The 16398-nt window shown below is 39.6% G+C and overlaps 1 protein-coding gene across 2 annotated transcripts in view; it reads right to left on the reverse strand.

The window, feature by feature from the left end:
* LOC128025212 (thyroid hormone receptor alpha) overlaps positions 1-16398 on the reverse strand; it is a 122936-nt gene that overhangs the window by 31889 nt on the left and 74649 nt on the right. The window contains exons 3-5 of one of the 2 annotated variants that reach the window (XM_052611338.1): positions 14352-15581; positions 12159-14162; positions 11705-12065 (exon numbers count right to left, since the gene is read on the reverse strand). The exons of the other annotated variant lie outside the window; for it this stretch is intronic. The gene's annotated coding sequence lies outside the window, so the exon portion shown is untranslated. The remainder of the gene's footprint in view (positions 1-11704; positions 12066-12158; positions 14163-14351; positions 15582-16398) is intronic. 2 annotated transcript variants of the gene reach the window in all.

Here is a 16398-nt window from a genome sequence, read left to right on the forward strand (position 1 = left end):
GCCTCGATAATCTGGATTAGGCGGTGGGATATTGAGAAAAACAATGATCGTGATTCCACAGGCTACTCAATTCTGATGAGCCGGCCCATTTAGATGGTCACTTCACCTGGATATATCATCGCTTACAGTCTTTTAACGGTGTCTTTAGACTTATTTGTGTATGCAGACTGTACTGAAATGGACACACGAGTCTAAATATAACAGATGAGATTAGACAAAGAAAGTCGATGTGTACGAGCAAATTAGGGATTTGGCAAGACGACAAATCGGTATCCAAATTTAGTCTCTGTTTTGTTGTTGTTACAGGTCAATAAGGACAGAATATGAGCTCAAAAAAAGCCACTGATCAGGGACTCTTTTTAGAACTGGGGTGATACAGTATATGAACTTTTTAATGTACACTGATATATTTTCAAAAACAATATAGAATCAGACAATACTGTTTACAGTACATTGATATACAGTAGTTTGATTTTGTGAGCGCATCTGAAAAAAGCAAGGGCACAGGGTGAGCAGCTGCAGGGAAAGAGCCAAACTTTTTTTTTTAATTAAAGACTTTTCAGGTGCTCTTAGCTGATATGCCCTGTCAGGTGACAGGTACATTTGCTAACAGATACAGTGTGCTATTTGAGAGGTGTTTTCCTCAGTGCATAACTTATGTTTCATCATATATTCTCACCTGTAAATGTAAGAAAGTCATGTCAAACAAGTGCAATCGAAACGGAGCGCAAATATAAAGTGAAAGTGTGTTCCTTTGACCTCTTACCAGTAAACATTTAGTCTGTGCTTTTGTTTTCATTTTAATCTAGTGATTTTAATGTCTGCTTTTTTTAGATCATAATGCACACCCTAGACTATATAAAATTTTCACATTGTTTGGGGGACAACATTGGTCAGGATGTGGAATCATATTAATTTATTTTAATAAATACAGAGAAAAAAAAGATATAAATCAATTGATTAATTAAAGAAATAATCAAATTGCAGCCCTAGTTTAGTTATTTGGAGCAGCGGAACTATTTAATCCGCATAGAATGCCATGATTATGTTGCATCTAAAAGTGGAAGCCGTGTACATTCAGTCTAAAAATTACCAAGATGTATATCGTAATCTGTCTTCAGCCTAAAAATACAGAGATATGATTTTTTTTGGCTCATATCTCTCATCCCCAATTGTTTCTTCAATGTAAAGTTGTCTAGTCTCCTCTATAAAGGCATCTTAAGTGATTACTGATATATCGATGCAAATTCACAAATGGATCTGCTTACAGAAGAGCATGTGTAAGTGTTTATTGATGTTTCTTTGGTATCTATTATGCACACTAAATGCACTCCCCAACATGCCGTACAGGCCCTCAGAATCCATCAATGAATGGGTGGCTCTGGTCCAGAAAGGGGAATTAGATCGTTTTATTGTGTGTGAAGAGAAAGGAAAGGATCTGGCGGCTTAAGCTCAAAGCTTGACAAAGCACAATCACAGAGCGGAGACACGCCACGGGACTCCATGATACTCGTATACTGATACGGCAGGGATACGCTTGCGTCCGAACGGCCCATATTCTGACTGAAGAGGTGCGTGGCGATTAAAGCACATGGCTAGTGTGTGACGCAATCCTTTGACAATGAAGCCAAGAGGACATTTGTTCTGCATTAGTTAATGCTCAGCTGGCCTATCATCTTTCATCAGAGTTGCCTGTTCACATATTTGCCAGCCTAACAGGCCTTTTCATCTGCCTGGGCAACTGATGTGTGTGAAAGTGTGGTCCCGTCGATTGTGTGTAGAGTAAAGTGTGTGTCTAAATGTTTTTAAGCGGGTTATGACCAACACAACAGTGATGCACACTGGGACTGCTGCAAATAATCACAATAATTAGTCTCCAATGATTAACAAATGCTGAAAGAGAATTATGAGTAATGAGAGAGAAGCTGCTCATTCAGTATTTCAAATGGTGATGCTGCCTCCTGATTGGTAGACGGCCACTGAAAGGATTGGTCAAACAAAATTAAAGGGGGGGTGAAATGCTCGTTTTCACTCAATATCCTGTTAATCTTGAGTAACTATAGAGTAGTACTGCATCCTTCATAACTCCAAAAAGTCTTTATTTTTATTATATTTTATAAGAGAAAGATAGTCTGTACCGATTTTTCCCGGAAAAACACGAGCGCCTAGAGGCGTGACGTGTGGGCGGAGCTAAAGAATCACGATCACCAGTAGGCTTTTGAGTTGAGAGCATGTGGAAGCTGTGACACAGATCCAGAGGCTGAAATTTAACAAGAGCAGCATCAGCAAAGGCGGTATGCTATGTGGTATGTACTGAAACTGTAGATATTTGCTTAGCGGTTTTGGAAAATGACTAAGTTCCACTTCATGTCGTCTTTTTTTTTTTTTTTTTTTTTAAGCTGTACATGTGGAAAGTGCAGTTTGATGACAACATCGCATGTTGTTTACTTGATGTGCTTACGCGCTGAGAGCTAAGTTAACAACACAGAGATATTTGAAGCAGTTTTACTCACCGCATGTGGTTCCAACAAACAATCGTGACCCTTTTCCGTTGGGACTGCTTTATCCTTAAGAAATAAACGATGTGCAATCCGAAATGCAGGGAACAAACAAAAACACTTGCACAACTCCGTTGATGCTCTGTAAAAATAAACTCCATCCACTGGTCCCTTAATGCTGTTTCTCTTTTGGTAATCTGTGCAGGGTTGTCTTGCCCTGGCAACCAAAAACACACTTCTTTTGTGACTTTTCGCGACGCTCTCGCTCTGATCAGGCTGTGCTCAGCCTCTCAGTGCTCTGCTATACCGGAGCGCGCGCTCTTCCGGCAGAAGAGCGCGCACTTAGGACCCATATAAGGAAAATCCGACAGAAGAGCGCGCACTTAGGACCCATATAAGGAAATTCCGCTCCATCTAACGTCACACAGAGCCATACTCGAAAAAAACTTTCCGAAACTTGTGACAAACCGGAAGAGGTTTTTTTGGAACAAAAATACTCCTTCAAACGTACAACTTAATTTTTGAAACTTTTTCCATGTTTAGCATGGGAATCCAACTCTTTAACAGTGTACAAAACTCAGTATGCATGAAATAGCATTTCACCCCCCCTTTAAACATTCTGTCTTATTTTTTGTCACCGACATTTCTTTGCAGATCTGTATTAATCTGTATACCTCTTTTTCTTGTGTGGAGCAACAAAAAAAATTATGTTTTTAAGAGAATTTATGCTACACTCTTCAGGCAATAAAAGTGGATGGGGACTAGGGATGTTGGGGGGGGGGGGGGTGAAATGCTATTTCATGCATACTGAGTTTTTACACTGTTAAAGAGTTGGATTCCCATGCTAAACATGGACAAAGTTTCAAAAATTAAGATGTACGTTTGTTCCAAAAATACTCCTTCCGGTTTGTCACAAGTTTCGGAAAGTTTTTTTGAGTATGGCTCTGTGTGACGTTAGATGGAGCGGAATTTCCTTATATGGGTCCTAAGGGCACTTCTGCCGGAAGAGCGGGCACTCCCGTAGAGCAGAGCACTGAGAGCACAACACAAATTCACTGATCAGAGCGAGAGCGTCGTGAAATGTCACAAAAGAAGTGTGTTTTTGGTTGTGAGGGCAAGACAACCCTGCACAGATTACCAAAAAAAAAAAAAAACATTAAGGGACCAATGGACGAAGTTTATTTTTAAAGAGCATCAACGGAGTTGTGCAAGTGTTTTTGTTTGTTCCCGGCATTTCGAAGATGCTTGTTTTACAAACAAGGTCCAGTTTGACGCTGGATTTGCGTCTCATTTATTTCTTAAGGATGATGCAATCCCAACGAAAAAGGGTCACAATCGTGTGTTGGAACCGCAGGCGGTAAGTAAAACTGCTTAAAATATCTCTGGCTCCTTGTTAGTGCGTCCGCCTCCCATGCCGGAAATCCGGGTTCGAGCACCGCTCGGAGCGAGTGCGAGGAGCGTCAGAAAGGACCCGGGAGAGAGGGGTTACATAAGCAAATATATTCAGTTTCAATACATACCTTCTAGCCATGGTTTGTTTTGGATGATGGTTTTTTTTTTCCTCACGGTAATGTCACAACTTCCAAACGCTCTCAACGCAAAAGCCTACTGGCACTCGTGATTCTTTAGCTCCGCCCACACGTCACGCCTCCAGCTGCTCGTGTTTTTCCGAAAAAAATCGGCACAGACTATTTTTCTCTTATAAATATAATAAAACTAAAGACTTTTTGGAGATATGAAGGATGCAGTACTACTCTATAGGTACTCAAGATTAACAGGAGATTGAGTGAAAATTAGCATTTCACCCCCCCTTTAAGCTCTAAAAAGGCATAAAATAACACTGAAGTAGTCCTCATTTTCCAAATCTTCAAAAGCCTTACAACCACTTTGTTTGAGGAACAAATCAAAGGAATCTCCACAGTGATAAAACCCATGAGAAACAATTATTTTCTGAATAAGGCTTATGGAAAAGAGCAGCTTAGAAACTCTGCTAAATATATGCTTTTTTTGTTACACAGAAAGAAAGAAAGTCACATGGTTCTCAAGAACATATCTAGGGTGAGTAAAAGATCATTGAATTTTGGGTCAACTACAAAGCCGCTCATTATCACAGCCACATGGCCAAAACATACACGCGAACAGTCTTGTCCCTGCCCAGGGCTGTATACTGTAGGAGGTCCACCTCTCACTTCTGTTCAGTCAAGGTCAAAGTCATAAAGCCCCATACAATCAAACATACGGGATCTATAAACGTAGCTTTACAAGGCAGGGTTCCTGTTAAACGTGCAACTGAGCGAGAACAGGGACAGGATGGAGACCAGGAGCAAGAGAACAAGAAAAAGAATACAGCAGCTTAAGTTTAATTCATAATAGGGCCATAAACAAGGAAAAAAGGAAAGGTGGTGTTTGTTAATGATGACTGTTTGTTTTAGTGTGTGTGTTGTAAAAAGTGCAAAGGGAGCCAAAAATGCACAAAGGCCACATTAATTTTAAAGTGTAGCATTGCAGGTATCTTTGACACTGCACCTGTGTACGTAAGCCAAATGTGTGCGGGAGTGGGTTTGCTGTGTGTGTGAAGGGGCATCGCTTGACATATATGTTGACACAGTGCATACACTGGATATAAAAACTGCAGCAGGTGCAGCTGAGTAAGGTTTTCAGGCTCATTTTTCTTGCTCCAACTTTGTCACTGTTTTCTGCATTCTCAAATGCGGCACTAAAACTTTTTAATTGGCAGGAAGAAAGTGGGCTCTGTTTCGCTCTTCCCCCGTTTGCTTACTTTCTTCTTGCCTTTAATTCAATGCTTTAAAATGCTGGTTTGAAAGCAGCATGAAAAAGAATAATTAGTTAGCATGTTGCAGGGTGAAACAGACTCTTAGCCAGTCTCTCTCATTCTTTCTCTCTTGTTTCATTCAGGACAGAATGTTCCAGACTTCCTAATACAGAAAATATATTTTATAATTACAATATTATTTCTATAAACATTTTACATCAGAGCCACAGTGCAATTAAATTACGCAGTAAGTAAAAAAAAAAAATCTTTAGAAAATGTTAAGATGATTAAAAGATTGGCATTTTCATCTGGTGGGATTTGACAGGTTAGCCACTATGCTTATGAACAGCTAATGACAGAGCACCGATGATTCAAGAGATAAAGATTCCAGATTGTGATCTGATATGATCTTAGTGAAGGCCACGTTGTGCAGATGCCACTATGCCAGTCGGAGCACACCATCCTTTAAAGAATGTTTCACAAAGACGACAATGCAAAAAGAGATCCTTGCATAACCAATCAACATTGAAAAAGAGTGTTTTTTTTAATGCCAAAGGGATTGAAAAATGCTAATTTGCTTGATTGCCGATCTCAGCCTAACTAAAAAATCGAATGCACCAATTACACACATGCTTGCTCAGTAGCACCTTCGTGTTAAAACAAAACTGAACAAACACCTTTCTTGTGATTGTGCTCCTGAAATAGCATTAGATCTGTGCACAGCCTCTAAAAACAGAGATGGTGGCAGGTTTAGCTTACAAAGGTGAAGAGCTTGAAAACAGTCTGCACACTCAAACATCAAAGAGTCACAAGCGAGATGAAAGCAATATGAGCAATTTACTGAATAAAACAAGGTAAACGTTTCGGTCACATGTTGACCATTTTCAATGTCAAACTAACAATGTTAGAACTAGGGGCCAGGTTTAGCGTACAACCAGACACTTTGTTTTCATCTGGGTGGTTAAATGCAAGAAATATCTCGTCACATATATGTTTCTTTTTATGAAAAATAACTAAAAACCTTTAGGTATTGAAGATAAACGTACAGTAGTCGAATACAAGTACAATAAATCAATCAATAAATACATATAAAATACTCACCACAGCCACTTTTGTTGTTTCATTTGGTGCATTGCAAGTGTTACTATCGGACCCTGCCTGACTCATCCTGCTTCCCAACATTTGCTGTTTACATTAGATGGAGAGGGCTGATAAATTTGTTTGATTGATGGCTGGTTAAACTGCCTCTGCAAGTCACCACATGCCCGATTATTGTCTCTGGGTAGTTGACCTTTTAGTAGTTGTTATGTCAGGTTTACAAAGAGGGGATGGGAAATGGTTTAGAAATGTACAGAACAGAAAAGTTGAAAGAGAAGAGTGGTCAACCAGTATAGATCTTTGAGAAGGTTGGCCAATTAGCATTTATAGTGCTGGTATATATGATATAATGCAGCTTAATGCCAGTAAATGATGCATTCACAAAATTACTAATAATAGATATATAATTTATTTGATTTCTTATGGATCATGTAACACTGAAAACCGGAATAATAGTCACTGAAAATGGAGCCATACAGATAAATATAATAAAATACAAACTGCTATCTAAAATATTAAACTTACATGAAATTTAGAATTTATATACACATTCACACCTTTATGACTGCACAGTTTTTGTTTACAGATAATGTGTTTGAAGTTAAAGTGTACAGGTACAATAACACAATTCAAACTGAAATACAAATTTAACTTGTCAGTAATCTCCAAATGTTAAATGTGAGTCAATGCATCAGGTAGGCAGATACATAACAGTCTACTATTGTTCAGCTGAACCTGAAGAATTTCTTCTGATTGACAGGGAAGGAGTTTCTTTTGGCAGATATAGCCCCTTCCATCCAATGCTTTGCTTTTACAACATTAATCACCCCAGACATTTATTGCGTTTGAATAATTGCCATCTTATCCGAGGGGAAATTTAGCTTGTGTCTGTTTAGCATCTTCTCTAGCTCAAGAATGGGGAAAATGAATGGGGTGGATTTGCTCAAATGCAAGAAGGAGACTACACAGTGAGACGATGGTTATCTCACGTAAGGTCAGTCTGACAAAGCCACTTCCCTTAGGCACGGACGGATGTGTAGGGGGAACAAAAAAAGGGAAAAGGAAGGGCATTGTGGGAAACTGACGCTACCTCCCAACACATACACAAACACTCCCCTTCAAAGAGCGCCTGGCCTCCTCCCTCATTCCACCATGCCTTTGGCAAAGACAGGTCACGACGCTGCCAAGAATGTGACTGTATTTTAAAAACATATTAGAGGGCTTTCCTCTCCCGATTTCGCTGTTTCTAAGGTGGATCAATCAAAAAAAACAAAACTTTGATGTTCTCAAGATGTGGTTATAAGGAAGATTCAGCGAATCAAGCTCTCTGTGGGTTTGCCGCCTTTGTGCATAGCTAAATCATGCTCCATTAATCTTTTACAAGGCCAGTCAGTCAGGCATAAAAAACCTGAGATTTACTTTAAGACGGATGCTTCAGCATTTATTTTTCATTACGATATACCAATAGGAATTGCTTGAGTCTAGCAACTTATCAAATGATCTCACTGCAGTCAGATGGATGTTCAGTGTCAGGCTGTGAACTTCACCTCAGATCGTGGCAGATCGCGCACTGCTCTTCCTCTGACGCAACGTGAAGCTGAATGGATTGAATCCACAGCCGTCTAATGACCTACTTTCTAGGGCTGTCAAAGTTAAACACATGTGATTAATTAAATATGTTTAAAATGCTTGTGCAATTTGACATTGTAAGTGCTTCATTCTGTACGATTTAAAAAAAAAAATGATGGGAGAATTCAAAGCTGATTAAAAGTGATTGGAGCCACATCAAGTGTCGCACATACACATACAAGTTTTTTACTGTAAAATTTTAAGAATGGGGATATCTATTACTATCACACAGTTGTTCCAAATCTGTATGACAGCTTTATTTGTAGAACTTAAAATGTGAATTATTTTATGCTGGCCACTTTTTTCAATGTAATAAAAATCAAGGAGGGCTCCATAAATGTGATTGTCATTATTCTTTGGTCTCTCTTTGGCATGTTTATCTTAAGCAATATTCAAATCATGAATGAATGACTCTTTTGAGTCCAATCTTTCAATGAGAAAGATTAATTCACTGTCAGACTGATGGAGTTCTCAAGTTGTCAGTGAATCAATGATCTGGTCATAGCAGTTCGGGTATATTCCTTAACTTAAAAAAATATAACACATACACATTAATCAAATGGATTAGTTTTATGGAGCTTTTATGTTTTCTTGGAGTCTAGCAGTTCGAGAAAATATTGGCCAAACAAGATATAGTAGTTGACAAGAGTAGTATGACCAAAAAAACAAACAAAAAAAAAACACATGAAAATAAAGTTATACAGGTTTGAAAAGACATGAAGCTAAAGGATGGGAAATGTTAGATAAACTATACTTTTAAATTTATCAAATTAAGGAATATTTGTTCATAACAAAGTATAAAGATTGTGAAATATTGCCGATATTGTCAAAAAGCACTGATGCACAAATTTACACTATGAGTGTCTTTCACACAAACTGCCATAACTAATAATCACACAAATACTTGTTAGTTTTCTTTCCTTAAAAAATAATTTTTTTAAGTTTTGCGCATAAGTTAAATTCGCAACTTTGGATGGAAACCCAGCTTATGTAGCCTGGGTGCCAGCCCGAACGCCGCCCACAACATTTTAATATGAGTATGACGAAGTCAGGCTACAGCTTATGTGCATTACTATCAAAAATTATGACATTAATCATGTTTCATGCTTACACATAAAATAAGCATGACTTTAAGAAGAAAATGTAGAGAGACAAATGGAACACAGCCAGAGGTCAGGGATGCAGTTAGGGTCAAAGGACGCCACTGTGTTTGGACAGGAGCCCAGTTAAAGATCCATCTCCTTTCCCCCTTACAATTCTTGCCTGTCTGTGTGTAGTTCATACACTTCACCATGGTCTGTGCCCAGGGAAGTGGTACACAATTGAGATATCACAGAATAAAACTGCCATCTGTAGAGTGTGAGATATCTGACAGAGCCTGAATGCTCCAGCACACTTCCGAGCAAACACAGCAGGTGAGGTATGGCAGTGCATCAGATAAACAGGTATAGTATTTTTATGAGTGGAGCAGGAGTCAGGCCAAATGAAAACAAAGGGAATTCCAATGCATGTGTGTGTGTTGTGTGTACTGGTAGAGGCTGGGACAACCCTGTGACTCAGTGACACTCGGTAGGTTATGCTGGGAATTTAAGCAGAGATGCGGGATCTTGGCTCCTATGATCTGTACACCCGCTGCCAGTGCATTCACCAGTCTGGGCAATCTCAGCTGCAGGCATTGCCTATCACTACCTATCTTGAACACAGATTGCTTTCCCTCACAGTTTCTCAGAAGCTGGACACATACACAACAGCAGAGCAGGAAAAACCAGCCACAACATCAAGCCTCACTGACTTCAAACCCCCTTGGGTTGTTTGTGTAAAGGAACCATTCACCTAAAAATGACAATTCTGTCAGAATTCTCACCCCCATGTTGTTTCAACCCTGTATGACTTTCTTTCCTCTGTGAAAAACAAAAGTCAGTGTTTCATGTTTGAGGTCTCCTTTTCCCTTTTCATGTGGCTCATTTTGGCTTGGAATCACATGGAATGTGGTGCAAAATAACTTTGTATGAGTAAAATACAGAAAATCTTTCCCTCTGGTTAAGTTCTCGATTGTCACAAAATTTGATGTGACAATCCTTTAAATTTTGCACAACAGTAAGCGCTACTGTATAGGGGAAAATTTTAGCTAACTAACAAATATACAGCATACAAGTAAATAAATTCATTAGGTTTCATGACCTTAAAGAGATGATGCACTGCAATGCCTGAACTGTATGAGCGCCTCCTCAAAACACAGCCTGCGCGTGAGGTGTCTTCTTCTTCTTGCTTTACAGCAGATCGTCTATTTATAAGTGCAATACCACCACCTATCTCTCAAATTGAGCATTGAGAGATAGGTGGCGGTAATGCACTTATAAGTCAACGATCCGCCATAAAGCAAGAAGAAGAAGATGACTCAAGCGCCTGCTTGAGAATGCACTCAGGAGAGTCCTAACAGTTTGGACACTGCATGAATCTTAGTTTAAGTTAGTTTAAAAAAATATAGAAATACTGTTCAGTTTCTTGCACAGACCGTTCGTTTTGTGCCTTTACACATCAATGCATTGTCAAGAGCCGAAGGGTTTGATTTGTTTTTGTTTGTTTATGCTGTGATTCCCATTCACCACCATTATAAGACTGACAGACTGCAACGGTTTGTGTTAAAAATCTCAGTTTGTGTTCTACTGAAGAAACAAAGTCACCTACATCTTAGATTCACTGGGGGTAAGCAGATAAACATCAAAGTTTTCATTTTTGGGTGAACTATCCCTTTAAAAGACACTTCTGCATTTCACATTTGCTAATAAATTCTATTTGTTACTGAACCATTCAGAGCGATTTGTGAACCAATTTGAGCAATTCATGGCAACAAAACCTTTCGTTTTAATCTACTTGATAGCAATATTCAGTCAATTCAATATTTTAGAATCTAGCAACTAGAAATATGCTTTTTCATTATAGAAATGATTTTTATGCTTTTATTAAATGAACAGTTTACACAAAAGTGAAAGTATAGTCTTCATTTTCTCAATCTCATGTCATTCCAAACCTGTATGACTCTCTTTCTTCTGTGGAACACAAAAGAAGATATTTTGAATATTGTTGAACCACTCTTAACAGTTTTGCATAGTATGGATGAAAACAAACAAAAAAACTGATACATTTATCAAAATATCTTCTTTTGTGTTTTACAGAATATTTGGAATGACATGAGGTTAAGTTAATGATGACAGTTTTTCTGCCAGCCCAAAACAAATTTTCAAGGAATTTCTAGGTTTTCTATGAGTCCATTTCAATCGGCATGTGAAATCACATCACACACCACAACATCACACAGCCCTTTCAATTTGCATATAGTCGTGCAAGAAGTAACTGTGTTAAAGGTGATCTTAGGAATTTCTATCATTTCTCATGGTTCTACCCCACAGCTCGCCTGTCACTTTGAGAGAAAATTGATGTGTTTATTGCTGGCAGTGGCATTTATGTTCTGTAAGTTCTCATAAAAGACAGAACAACATGTCTAGTTGTTGCTTAGCACAAACACACACACACACACTGTAAAAAAGCCAAGCATTACACAAGCACAACACAAATAAAACACACCAGCTGCTGGCCAAAACTCCAAAGCAAATAAAACTAGAGAAATAAATAAGGCCACATTTATAAAAAGAAAAAGCAGTACCATTCACACACTTGTACTGTAAAAAAAAAAACCCAGACTCACTGTAGACCAGCATGCAGATTGTGGCGTTAATGGTCTGTAAATGCTTCTAGTGGGCTGCACAGCGACCCACCCCTTGAAGCAGCCACACGCTGCTCTCCTCCTGCATCACGCTCCTATATCATCTCGCTCTCCCCACCGGTCACCTCCACCCATCACCTCCTCATCTCAGTCACCTCCGTAATGAGCTATAAATGTAGAGCGCTGTGGCATACGGAGGGCCGAGGGAGCTCGCACACACCCCTGAGATTAAAGGTGTTGGTGGGTGGGTAGCTGGACCGGGTGGGTTAGCTGGGGCCCTCTCCCGGATGTTCTGCAGCCTTGAAAGCCGAGAAGGTGGCAGCGCTCACCAGGATGATGGTGCCTGTGGGAGAGGGGTGATGTTTTGTGACCCATCCTCTCATGCTTGTGTGGTCCTGGATAGTATTAGCACCCCTAGTACACACACATATTGTACCTTCAAATTCCATAATACACATATGTAGGATCTGGGTGTGGAAATTCCCGTTACGTTGCTTTAAACATGCACATGCTGCATGCATTCCACCTCTCTAGGCAAAAACAACCTCTCACCCCATCAAAAATCAGGGCACAGTCACACATGTTGCAGTACACGCTCTTCTCTGGACTGTTTGTTTCTGTTTTCTGTAAAGAATAACATAACTGGTTCAGTTTGTCATATGAGTTAATCTTGTTCATAAAAAGTAAAACAAGAGGAGGAATTGAATCTGTAAAAGTGACTGAGGACCATACACAATTAAAAGGAAACTTAAACTCAAATTTAAGCTATCGCTTTTGTAGTTTTTCTAGAGCTTGATGAAAATACTCTCTGCATCCAAATACGCCTTCTTTGTTATTTAGTTTGCGAAAAATAGTATGCAAAATGAGTATCATGTGCAAATACGCTGATATATTACACACAAATACAAAGAACAAACTTAAATTATGCCGTAAAAAAGCAAGTACTTGCGTTCATAACATATTCTGCATGCAATTTGGTATTTGTTGTTTATTACACATGTATGCATTTGGCATTTTTTCAAAGCAATTTACAGTGCATTCAAGTTCAGTTCATTTTATCCTTGGTCTAAAAATATCACAATAAAATGTTATCAACAATATTTTAAAATAATAATATTATTATATATATTTTGTATTATTATATATTTTATTACAGGTGTTAAAAACTCAGATGTGATGTCAGCATAACATTATTTTATGATTTTTCCTTGTTATTTTATGTATGAAGTTTTCAACAACGGGTTAAATCAAATTTGAAATTGGACCGTGCTGTGAAGTGCTGGAAAGACGACAAACCTACCTATAAATCCTATACGGACCAGATTAAATTTATAAGAAGATGCTTGAGTTAAATGTAAAACAGTATTTAATTTACTTTTTTACAGTTTGTGAGTTTAACCGTCTCAGTCCAAAAAAAGAATGATGCAACAGGCTCAGATATGTGAAGCATATAATGCAGGGAAAAAAAAAGGTAAATACATGTGGAGGAGGGAGGCTAGGAGATGGAGGCAAATTGCCCCAAGCTTTGAACTGGAACAGTAAATTAATATTTTTTTTCTGCTTTCCTAGCTTTTTTGCCCATTCACTTCATGTCCTTTCACAAAGCCAAGGTCTTACTCCACACAACGTAAAGGAGAGAAGGAGCGAGATGAAAAACTAGGTGCCCGACAGGTTTTAGCAGGGAATTCATCATTTTTTCCTGTATACATCTGAGTCTGTATATGTCTGTGCATCTTAATCGGGTTGTTTGTGCATATATGTTTACTTTTTGGGAATGCGTAGCTGAGCGGCCTCTGTCTGTATTTAATAAACGTGCATGTATAAGACTAAACCTCTGAGGATCACTCTGTCTATTTATTTTTAGGTAAACACTGTGTTTCCTTTGCATGTGGATTGTGGGTAATGGGGTTCTACCACCTCCTTTCTCAGACATACATTATGCATTGCATCTTCACCAAATCTGCAGCACTGTAGGTATAGCCCCTGAGGGCTCATTAAACACCATGACCAAAAGTACAAATGGCCCCTTTCTTCTACAATAATATTGCGTTTCTTGCTCTTTTTTTGGTGCAGTGGCGTACAGAGGAAATGGACTCCGATTCCCAAAGCACTTGTGGTGAGACTTCTCACACATGCTCTGAACGTGTGGCAGCTCGGGGCTCCGCGTGTAGCCGTAATGAGAAGCAGCGGCCCCCGGCACTTAATCAGCAGGACAGCAGTTCAACGTGACCCACTAACATAGCATGAGATGGGTCAATCCCTCCTTCACATTGACGCCTCAGGAGAGTCAGGAAACATTATGGTGCATAAACATTGATCATAACCACACACGGGGGAGGACCAGAGAGATGAGGGAGAGAGAAAACCAGAGGAAGAGAATGAAGCCTCCTCTTCTCTCCTTTAATTGAATTTGCCAGACTGGAACAGTCAGTCTGTATCTCTGCAAAAACACGTGGCACCCAATTAGTCTCTCCATATTTTTGCCGTATCTAAATATCTAAACTCTCTTTGATAAAATACACTTTTATGTGAATATTAAGGCTTGCATATATCAGTATCATTAATATAAATGTATCTTGTTTGTATGTGAATTGACTGGAACTAAAAAGCACATTATATTTGCACTCACCTCTCTACACTGGCTCCATGTCAAGCTCCATGTTGATTTTAAAAATCTGCTCTTCGTTTTTAAAGCTTTGCATGGACTTGCTCTCCAGTATATATGTGATCTCCTCACCCCATGTACTGTTTCAAGATTTCTTCGGTCATCTAGTCAATAGTCCTCTCAGTCTCTCTCAGCTAAAGGCAATCAGTATTTGGTAATCAAATATAGTGCCAAATTGATTCATTGAATGTAATTTGTAAAAAAAAAAAATGGTTGGGATATATTTATGAAAAAAAGCACCAGGTTTATATTTAAAATTAAATATATTTTAAAAAAGCACCAGGTTTAAAAACTTAATATGACTGGTTTGGCCCTTTTGATATGGCCCTTGGTGGCACCAGTGGTTCTCCATCAGAATGTGTCCACTCCATCCCGACCATATGGAATCTGAGAGAGTCTTTGAGAGAACAGATGGCCCTCTGGAAAAAATCTATTATACTAGCAGCAGAGGCCAAACACACACACACACACACACACACACACACACACACATACACATGGCTGGCAGTTGTTGGCTGCTATAAGCATACATTACACATGATCTTGGTACTCAGGTGTCCAGGCCAAACGCAGGTAGAGGAGAAACTGTACGAGTTTGGCAGATAATGATACAAAAGGTGATGATAACGAATGCAGATGGCATTCAATTCTCCTATGAAGCAGATATGATTGGATTTAAAGTAGGGACCAGATTAAAAGCCCAGGTATGTTTAATTTTCTGCGTTCCACTCCGTCCCTCGCACAACTGAGCATGCAAACCATCGGACATTTCTTTTAAAGCACTCAGATGACTGGCTCTGTTGTCTGTGTGGTCTCAAACAATGGTCCTCAACTGGTGGGTCAAAACCCCAGAATGGGTCAGCTCTGATGGGAAAAACAAAGCTAAACACAAATAATACAATGCGGGTTGGAAACTTTTTTAGGCGAGGTAAGATATAGTGTAAAAAATAATCTAATTCTCAAACATTCTAAAATCCAACAGGGAATGGTATAGAGATGTACTGCACTTGAGTTTTCATTTTCCAGACATCAGGTACATTCTCTTTTCTTTTCTTTTATTTCCTGTGGAGAGTGCTGCAGTGTGTTCTGGGCATGATTCGAACGCCGCTGGCAAAGGCCGTGTCTAAAGATGAGGAGGAAGAAACTGACACTTTGGGTTGCGGGAGAAAGACGCCACTGTTCTGTGCATTAGAGCTGGAAAAAAGTGAGAGAAAGAGAGCGAGCGGGAAACAGGTTACACAGTGGTGCTCGCGCCCTGACATACATACTGATTCAATAACGCTCAGGTTTCCTCACAGAGCTGTCATCTGTAATCTCCTGTAATGCTATACAGTAGCTGATTTTTGAATGCAAGATTGTTTTACTCGATTTGGTTCAATGAACTTTATAAGTATTAACTTTAAACCTGACCAAGATAGATAAACGAATGCATAAAAAATGGATATCATTTACATATTAGTCAGGATTTGTTCATAAACAGGCAAACTGGCGTGAGCTTCGCGTCTCTCAGCAAGCGCTCTGTGTGTGAATGTCAAACTGTTTGTCTGTGAGTCTTATTTACTGTTGTCTGTCCAGTTTAAGAGCTCCTAGACATGCCAAAAAGCAAGGCGAAAGTTAAACACACTGGCGATTCCAAATCGCGTTATAGGCTGTGTGTTCCTCCCTGCCCAAGATATATACGGGTGGGGATACACACAGCCTTTGCATGGTTTGCCTGGGTTCGAAGCACGCTGAGTCGGCTCTCGAGGGGGCTGACTGCCCGCACTGTGAGCGTATGTCGGTGCGGCTGCTTCGTTCCCGGAGGGCCCTCTTCGAATGGAGACGGGCCAGTCCCTATCTCCTTCCACTTCTGCCACCCAATCCCTAGAGTCGGAAGCACGCTCAGCGGTTCCTTCCACTCAGAGAGAGGGGTCGACGCTCCGCCTCTCTTCCTCCGAGGAGGTTGATGTGGAGTCGCTCGACAGGGATTCGAGAGACTGATTCCTTTAGTAGATTATTTAGCAGCGTGGAA

Source organism: Carassius gibelio, chromosome A12, assembly GCF_023724105.1.
Source record: "Carassius gibelio isolate Cgi1373 ecotype wild population from Czech Republic chromosome A12, carGib1.2-hapl.c, whole genome shotgun sequence".
Lineage (NCBI taxonomy): Eukaryota > Metazoa > Chordata > Actinopteri > Cypriniformes > Cyprinidae > Carassius > Carassius gibelio.